Raw genomic sequence first — 10,271 nt, forward strand, 5'->3', positions numbered from 1 at the left:
GTCAGTCTCTTCTCCCAAGTAACAAGCGATAGGACGAGAGGAAATGGCCTCAAGTTGCGCCAGGGGAGGTTTAGATTGGACGTGAGGAAAAATTTCTTTACTGAAAGAGTGGCTAAACATTGGACCAGGCTGCCCAGGGAAGTGGTTGAGTCCCCATCCCTGGAGGTATTTAAAAGACGTGTAGATGAGGCGCTTAGGGACATGGTTTAGTGGTCATGGTGGTGTTGGGTCAACGGTTGGACTCGATGATCTTAGAGGTCTTTTCCAACCTCAATGATTCTATGATTCTCTGATTCTGGATTGTATGATAAATGAAAATGGAAACCAGTAAGGAACATAATACAATATGCTTATGATATTTTGTGTTTGAGCTATTAGCAGGTGCAACACTATTTGCATCAGTGGAGCTGTCTTGACTTGCTTCGCAGCTCAGTGTGGTCCTATATCTATTTTATATGCCTACATTATATAGTGTATGTGCTATTGAAACACAACAGAAAACTTTTGAAATGCATTAGAATGTTAGACTATATAGAGTGGTTAAAATGTGTAGCTGCTTTAACTGCTTGCCATCTGAAATACAAGGAGATGAACCTAAATTGTCTGCTGTAAATGCATGTAAAGAAGTTTTGGGTTTAAGCCCAGATATGAATATACAAATAGATAAAGTTTACTGAATTGTGACACAAAGTCTCAGGGGTTTTGTGGGAATGTCAAAAAACACTCAGCAATCAGAACGTATGCCTGCCATGTTAATACATCTTATGCCTCTGTCTCCAAAACAGATTATGGAGATGGCTGTGAAACAGAAAAAAAGAACATTTATTTAAGAGCTACCTTTACATATTTTTCCAGACTTAACTAAAGCTACTCCAGCGGAGCAACAGCCTAGGATTTCCTCTAAAAAGGGTTTTTAGCATGAGGGATGTAAGCCTCCCATTTTGCATCTGGCAAAGTGGAGTGATCGCTATGGAAATAGGCAGCGTAGCCTACATTTCTGCATGGTGATCAAGCTAAAGCTTTTCTAAATTGCTGATCTGCTTCCCTTGTTACAGATGAATACATCAGAGGAAAGTCGCTAGAAGTTGTCTGGCTTAATGACAGATTGGCACAAGATCCTACAACAAGGCGAACTTTGATTCCTACCCATGCACTTAGCAACTTGTCCCAAACCTTCGCTATTACGAACTAAGATTCTGAAGAAGAAATGATAACTTATTTATGGTGATTTATGAATTGAGGGGACAAAAAAGAATGAAGCTGAATTTTCTACTGTATTGTAAATTACTCTGCAAGCATCTGAAATCCATTGTTATAAAAAGTAATTATTAATTTGTGTAGTGCCATAAATGTATGTCCTAGCTATTAGCCCTGCACAAGTGAGTCTGTTGTTTTAATTGACTTCAGCAAGACTGTTTATGTGAATAAGATGAGCAAAACTTTGGCTGTGAGGGAGCATTTCTCAAAGCTTGAGGCAGAACAATTACATGGGTGTGAACAGACCTCTCTATTTTTCTCTAGGTTACCAACTTCCAATTTAAGAAGGAATGTTGTAAAAAAAAAAAAAAAAGACTATCTGTATCTTCTTTTTCAATATGAAAAGCAGCGGGGCACGGCCGCAGCCCAGGGCTGAGCTGTGAGGGCAGTGCGTACCCCCGCTTCAGTGGGGTGCTCCAGCCCCGCTCCCACCCCACAGCTCTGATGGGTTGTGTCTTCACATGGGGGCACGGAGCAGCCCACAGTGCACATGTGCAATGGAGCCCAAGCTGCTGGCAGTGTAAGGAAGGGATTAATCCAGGCTCTCATTCAGTGTGAGGCTCGGCCCATCTGTATTTAGGGGAGGCATGGGGCATGTGGCTACTGCAGCTCCACATCAGCGTGGAAGGCAGCAGACAACCGTCCAGTTTCTCCTGTACAAGAGCTGGTTATTGTGCTTCTGGGATGTGCATAGTTTCTTCTGGAAGAAATCACCACGTCAAATGGGTGTCTCTTCCACATATGGAGATATTTTCTCAATGGTCCTTTTGAGCCATCTAAATTCTTCATTTTATAGCATTACGTAAAATACTTGTAATGCTATTAACATGCAAGATGAGTCTAAATATGCACAATCCTTTTCTGTTTAAATGAATTATTATAAAGCTCACACAGTTCACAACCAGCTTTGTGGATCACAGAGTTTCACAGTACCTTATGTGTGAGAAACAATCAGAAATTTGATTTTTTGAGGTTACATTTTTAAAAACCTTTGATATTGCCCATGAAAATCAATTTCCTCCGTGGAAGTTTAGGACTTGTGAAGGGGGTTATTCTCACATTTTTGCGAATTCCTACAGAAAAGCAAATGACCTATGATCCCAAAAAGTTGGCAGGTGACTTATTAAACTTCTCTCAAATCTCCTTCAGGAAGTTCATTAAAACTCTATTTGGAAATGGCCAGGTGCTTCTTTCCCACAGTGCAAGAAGGAGATCTGTCACCCTGTTTAAAAAATTGTTTGGTTACTTGGGATAAAGAAATAATCATTACACCAAGCTGTGTGGTTTTGTGGTGGAAAACTGTGACTTGGTGAGAAAAGTGCCAAGGTCAATGCAATGAAAGACCCACAGTGAACTCAGACCTGATTTCAGAAGTCAGTGGTGGATGGAGGCCAGGAGAACAAAATCTTTTCTGTGGTTCACTTGAAAACACTTTTTAAGATTCTGGATAAAAATAACTCTAGCTTGAGAGAGTTTTTAGCTAGAAAAAATATCATTAGAAAAGATTTTTATATGTTTTATGAGTATCGCTAAGGCTGACAAAATTACCTTGTTTGACACTGGATCCTGACCTAAATACTATGGCCAAGTCAACTAACAGGAAAATAGTAGGGCTAAGCCTTTTTCATTCTTTATTCTGCCAAACCACTGCCTCTTGCAATCAGGATTGATTACAAACACCCAATTAAGAGGCATTTGGAACATGATCTGAACACTAATCCTGTCTCTTTTTCTCTTTATACCTAATTATCAGCCTTAAGATGGGTATTAGCACTTTAATTAGTAGATTTACTTTAGGAACTTCTACATAAACTAAGAAATCTATACTATATGCATAAATGTGAGTATATGCACAGTCTAAAAGAGGTGCATGTAACACATGCATATATCCAGGTAGGTCTGTGTGATATATAAGTCTAGACATATACATGTGACTGCATGTATATCCTGTTTTCAGACATAATTTCATTTTGGAAATACTACAAAAGAAAATAATTGAATTTGGTTTTACATCAGCTGTATAAAAATCTCTATCATAATTATCAAATTATGATCCAATGTTATAGCTTGCAATAAGCTATAATTAAGAAACTAATTTTCAGCAACACATAAGTTTTTGTTTTAATTACATTAGCACAGGAGAGGGGGATAGAGAGGAGAGCAGGGTGGGGTTGACTGAAAACATATTGAGTGTTTCATGGGGCTAATGCCAATGACTCTGGGTTTCAATTTAGAAAGGACTCAGCCCTCTGTTCTGAATGTCTATCTCTGTCCACAGAAAGGATGAAGGATTAGGCTCATGGGAATCCATATTTGACCCTCAAATTTTTTCCTGTCTGAAAGGTATCTGGTTGAAACACATCAAGACAGAATTCTCCCCACAGTTCACTTAACTGTCTGGATTAATAGAAATGCCTCCATATGATTGTTATTATAATTTTAATGTGCTACTGTACAGAGACCCAAGTCAAGACTCTACTGTGCCAGAGAATGCACCCATACACAGAGTGCAAAACCAGGCTCTGCACCCAACACCTCAGCCCCAAACGCAGGCAAGCACAGATTCTCTAGCTATGACCAGGCAGTGCGGTCATGGTTTCCCTATTACCTTTTCCTGAGAAAACTCAAACCCAAACTGCTACTCTTAAAAGAATGAATTGTTAAACAGTTTGACAAAAGAGACTCTCACAAGAGCTAACTGCTTGGATAAACAACCAAAGAGTCGGTTTATTACGCTGTGTAATCAGAAAAACAATATAATGTCCAACTTCTTTCAACTCTTCTTTAGTCTCTAAAGCACAATAAAATAACAGCATTATCTTTAGATACTTGCATCTGATACTTGTGTGCAAATACATATTAAATCTTGTAGCAAAGAGCACATACTTGTATATACTTCCACAATCCAGAACTTTAAGTTAAGGAAAAGAATTATTTGTGTGTGTGTGTAGGGGAGGTAACACGTTCCATGTCTACTGCAACAAGTGTTTTCTGCTTCCCTGATCCTGCGCAGGCTCTGGGCTGACTCCTTTCCTTGGCACGGTTTACTGTAGCCTTCCAGAGGATATCAAATAGCAGTGGTCACCAGCAGGGCTGTCTGGAGTCTAGCAGCACGCTCCCTGAGAAAGCCTTTCGTGTGCTTTATATAGAGTAGAGAAATGCCCTTGCAGTGCACCCAGAAACATGAGATATCACATGCCCCACAAATCCAGTGCAACGACTCATCCTAAATTATGCCAAAAATACTTGTTTCTTGTTTGGGGGATAGAATGAAGGATTGTGCCCTTCATCCCCTTAGTACTCCCAAAGAATCTCTCAGTAACCCCAAACAGCTCTTGAGGGACAGATTTTTGAGAGAGACAAGGGGGTGGAGAAGACGCCCCTTTGGCCCGGGTATGGCTTTCCCAGTGGGTCGGTGCGGGGCCCCACGTCCTGCTCATGGCTGTGTCGAGCCTGGCTTTGACAGAGAGACATTCAGGCCTTTGCCAGCCTCCTGCAGTGAAGTACGCAGTGGGGTGGCTCAAGGTGTGTGGGCTAGGTGATTTAGTTAATTCAAATTAAAGCAGACATGGGAGCATGGGCGTTCCTCCCATTGCCCTCAGCAGGTGAGGAGAGGGCATTCCTGCTGCGCTTGGGTATCTCGTCCTGAGGCAAGCAGCTAAAAGCCCAACACTGACGCCCAGAGGAGCGGGACCAGGCCATTAAAACCATATTTCTGTTTGAAAGCTTTGAGGCCTTGGCTCCTTCAGACTTCTCTGCTCAACCATGGGCAAATATGAATATGGTCCCTGCCTCTCACAGGCCTGAATGAATCTGCTCCTTTGCTAGCTCTGCTGCTTACCTCGTGTTGTCAGCTGCAGTCACCTCACCGCCTGCTGCGCTCAACAGCAGCAGGGGGAGAGGGAATTAGGAAGCTCTGGCTGACATTTGCCATCAAAACGACTGATACAGTCATAAACCAGTCCTACGGGGCCTGTGCTGCACCCTTCCTCACAGCCTTAAAGAATAACAGGAGACAGCTCTGTGGAAGCGGAGGGCAAAATTCCCATTGCTTCCAACGATAACGGGGCTGCATTGGGCCCAGACCCTCCATTACACCTGAGATGTCCTTGGTGCAGTTTGTGGGAGCAGTTCAGGGCTGGTAAGGCCAGAGCCAGGCTCTAGCTGTGCCTCTGGGCAGTCAGAAAGCAGCTATCATGTCTGCAGCCATTCACAGGACCCTTCTGACAGGCAAGGCTTGACGGGCAGCCCAGTGATGTCCTTTACAGGCGGTTCTCCTCTAGATGGGCAGCTAGGACATGTGCACCGCTGCATTGCCACGGCAGCTCAGTGCCATCCGGGGCTTCTCTTACTCCCATCGGCTCAACCCAAAGGGCTCAAACCACCTCTGCACGAGGGAAACACGAGACACCAAGTCTGCACAAAGCAGATCTCGCTGCATGGAGGAATAGGAACCAGGATTTAGACAAAAGTAAATGAAAGCTTAAACTTTGCAGAAACTAAAGAAAGGCTGAGCCGTGGCTTGCCTTGCTCCTGTTTATCTTACCAGCCTCAGTTTGTTATACCTACAGATTTATAGCATAAATCCATTGACATTATTTAGAAATGAAATGGATGGATGAATTTCTAACGTCATTAAGGTCTATAGGAGTTCCGCAGGGCTACAGTTTCACTCTGTAGGTCTGGATAGCCATTCCTTTCTTCCTTACTCAAGGATCTGGAGGAGCTGTTTTCTTCTATATAAACAAACATAGGTATTTTTTGCCCTGTATGCTATGACTGCAATTTCTATACAGCTCTAATCTCATCAGTGTAACTAATCCCTGGTAAAGGCAATATAAAGAATAATTACCTATGACATCTCTCCTTCTACAACTCGAATGTTTCCAAAATGGGCAATTTTTCCATTCTAAGTGATTTGACAGCATTGTGTATATGCTGTATGGTTGTCAACCAAGGATGATATTTACTCTTTATGTCTATAAATGATGGCCAATAAAACAATTGTGCTGTGTGGTATATCTATGAAAACCTTGTAAAACAATACAGTCAAGTCTGGCAACAAAGTCAATAATTTGTCAGTAAGGAAACCACTATTGGGCTTTCTCTACCCAACCCTCCACCTTTCTTAAGCCCTTTTCTTCTGAAGCTTCACATTCATTTTCTTAATGTTTTTAACCTAGTGTCTGTGAAATTTTTATTGCTCCCTAGATAATGACATCTGATCTGAATGTAACCACACACCTCTTTGCTCTGCAACATTTGTCACAAACCATTATAAATTATCATGCTGATCGTGTGCATTGCTGGGAAACCGGAAAAGTTCCATAAATTCAAAGTACTGTATCAGTGACATTCTTGTTTATTATCTAGGTATAAAGTTTTACTAGATTCAAGATGGCTACATTTACACAGTAGGGTACTTCAGCAACACGAGCCTTGTACAGCTTGCACTAAGTGCTGAAAAGCATTTACCACATGCAACAAACACTGGAGCATTTTAACTAATACGTAGCCATATGTTTTGTCTCTTCTATTCATTTTAACCATGTTCCCGACTCCGAAAATGCATGGCTGTTATTGGGGCTTGCTTGAGAAAAGGCAAAACGGCAAACAGAAACTATTTTTCTCTTAAAGTACAACCATAATTTCTGTTTCTTGGCCTCCTGAAGAGAAGGCATAATACTCATTAAAGTTAAAAGTTAAAGGGACTCCGTATTTTTTCATTATGTATGTCCTTGATAACAATCTGTGGTTGACATGATTGTATACTTCCCGCCGAGACCCAGTATTTCCATTATGCTGGTTCAGTAGTTCTGGCTAGAAGATTTTTTATTAGATGAACCTAGCTTGTGTGAACATATTTTTAATTATTTGCGTATCTTTATTCTTCAAAACTGTGAAAGTTGAGTCCTTTGGAATGCCTCCAGAGAAACAGGAATTTTCACCATGTTTGCTTGAAATATAAAACAACTAAAACGGTTCTGATCATCAGGAAATCAGACATATATGAATTTTATGAGGAGTAATTTGAGAAATACTTATTCATTAAAGCATAGCATAATAAGTAGGTAAATCAAGGGCATATTTTTAAAATTAATTCCAAACCCTAACATACAAAGAGACTAACTAGGAACAGCTTCAGTACACCTAATACTTAGATTTGCTGCTTTTGATTCTCCTCAGAGGATCAACCTTTTGCCAGTTTTACATTTCAACACATCTAGCCCTCTATATAGAGTAATATTCAAAAAAGATAAGGCCTCTTGATTTTCTTGTTGACACTACAGAACAAGAAGGTAACCTTTCCAAAGTCACATTGTTTCCCTCCCTGGGCTCACGGAGTCCTTGTTATTAAAGTTGCTTTCAATGCTAACTAAGGTCTAAGATGTGATGAACGGCATTATAAAGAGGATTTTGGGAGCTAGGCCAGCAAGCTAATCTTCTCCTCTAGTCTACTCTAATTGTATGGGGCATTTTTTGTTCCCAGACATGAATTCCCCTATCTCTCATTTTCTATCTGCATTTTATATTTAAGTGCTTATTAATTTTCAGTGCTAAACCTTTCAGTAAACTAGAGTGTAACCTAAATTGCACATTTCTAGATTGCAGACTGAGTTGCTAATAAACTAAGTATATTAGGAAATCAAAATGTACTTAGCTGCAAACCCAAAATATCTTGTGATACGTTTTATTGCATTAATCTCCTGTTGTACCCAATATTTGGTACAAGGAACGTGAATTTTCTAAGTAGACACTGAAATTTCAAACCACAGAGATTGTTGACAAATTCCTGTTGCTGAAATCATTTTCTATTATTCTGGTCCTAAGTTTTTTGGCACAAATACAATCCCTCTCAAGTTAAAAAGAGCAATTTTAAACATAAGTGAAGTAGCAGCTGAGTAATTTAGCATAGCCTAGAAGATTAGCATTTCAGCATAGACCAAATAACGGTAAAGTCATCACCATCGCACACTGCAAAGACAATGCAAACAACCCTGTTTAGAGATTTCCTTCCACCCACTACCATCTCATTACTGCACTGGGCCCCCTTTCAGAGGAAGAAATAATGCAGGGGGGAGAGTGGACAATGAATATTGAGAAGGGAGGGAATCAATCCCTTCCCTGGACCCAGTTCAGCTCAGTCTAGCACTGTTTAGCACAACACCATGCCACAAAGATTACTTGTTCTTCAAATAATTGTATGCTGTACACCACTTTACTGCTGTCAAAGACCACGTTGGTTTTACAGCATTGGAAAAACATGTATTCTAGCAAGGAACAAAAAGGATTTGACACTGAAATATGCTTGATTTAATTTCCTAATCTCTATCTAAGGGACAAAGAGAGACAGACAAACATTTTAAAGCATTAGCACTGTCCGACAGAACAAAAGCAAAACCCGTATCAAGAAGACACAGGGAAGTGAAATATTGTCTGAGTACAACAAATTAAAAATTAAAGAATGGGAAGTCAGTGTGTGAACATATGGCATGAATACGAGCTGCAGCTCCAACACCACAGTAAAAATTTGAACGAAGAGTCAGTTTAGTTTTATGAGCATAGGGTTTTCCTGCATTATCACTCAACTATGGTACTGAAATGCTGATGCATAACAGATTATAAAAAACAACAAAAAAGCAACGAAGCACCACACTGCATCATTAAAGATCTTCATTTTAAGGGAAATCAATAATTGTGATCTAGGTAATCAATTTATTAAATAATAGGAAAAAGATGTGCATGGTAAAAATTAAGTGCTTGAGTACAGTCGCTCTCTTTCTCTAAGTCCAACACTCTAACCTTATGGTCCATTACAACCACTCCTGACAATGCTGAGCATCATTTTACGGGACCAAATCCTCTAAAATCTTGAATACTCCCATGAAATGCCAAACACCAATGGCTATTGAGTTTAATCTCTTCCTGACATGCAGAGAAAACCTTGACTGGTAGCATTAATGTACACTAACTCTCTCTTGCAGTTGTCAGAGGGGAATGAAAAAAACCATGATACTCAAGAAATTTTTAAATAATGAATCACTAAAATATTTTCTTCATGAAACAAGTAGGCTGAATTTAGAGGGCATGTCGAAGAGGGGAATGATCTGACCATGTGTTGCCTTGTGCAAGCTACGTGGTTTACAGATTTGGGGAAAAGTGGGGAACAGCTTCTGGGAGGCTCTGACTCCCCTTCTCACTCTTGGAAATAGATAGTCAAAGGGAATGCAAGCACAGGGGAGCAAAGGGAGCCTCAGCTATCCCCTTCCTCCTCTCAGGGCACTACAGTAGAGCAGGAGGAGGGGAAAGAAGAGCTACTGGCTATAAATCAGGAGTAAAGGGTGAAAGGGGGAAATATGACTATCAGTCCTGCAGTCCACTGCCGCTTAATGGGTGAGAGTAAGTGCCAGACTAACTCTGCGTTAAGAGGATCTGGCAGTTTATAAATTGCCTGTTTCTGCCATAGGCTGTTTGTAGCTGCGGGGATACAAAATGAAAGGGAACTAGTTTTTAAAACTCCAGAGACTTACTCAAAAAAGCAAACAGGCCAACAAACACACAACGGTGCCTCACCCTAATCGCATCCCCATAACGTGCATCATCACCATCATCCACTCGCCTCTCCCATCAGGCAGACAGAGTTCAAATACACTTTAGAAAGCTCAAAAAGATGCAAAGATCTTTTTAACACACACACCACCACCTTCCCCCAGACTAACTCTGCGTTAAGAGGATCTGGCAGTTTATAAATTGCCTGTTTCTGCCATAGGCTGTTTGTAGCTGCGGGGATACAAAATGAAAGGGAACTAGTTTTTAAAACTCCAGAGACTTACTCAAAAAAGCAAACAGGCCAACAAACACACAACGGTGCCTCACCCTAATCGCATCCCCATAACGTGCATCATCACCATCATCCACTCGCCTCTCCCCCATCAGGCACAGAGTTCAAATACACTTTAGAAAGCTCAAAAAGATGCAAAGATCTTTTTAACACACACACCACAACCTTCCCC

General features: G+C 40.8%; 1 protein-coding gene across 2 annotated transcripts in view; it reads right to left on the minus strand.

Moving 5' to 3' along the window:
• NRP1 (neuropilin 1) overlaps positions 1-10,271 on the minus strand; it is a 115,810-nt gene that overhangs the window by 101,518 nt on the left and 4,021 nt on the right. The gene's annotated exons all lie outside the window — the stretch shown is intronic.

Source organism: Aptenodytes forsteri, unplaced genomic scaffold, assembly GCF_000699145.1.
Source record: "Aptenodytes forsteri isolate BGI_AS27 unplaced genomic scaffold, ASM69914v1 Scaffold257, whole genome shotgun sequence".
In the NCBI taxonomy this organism is placed as follows: Eukaryota; Metazoa; Chordata; class Aves; order Sphenisciformes; family Spheniscidae; genus Aptenodytes; species Aptenodytes forsteri.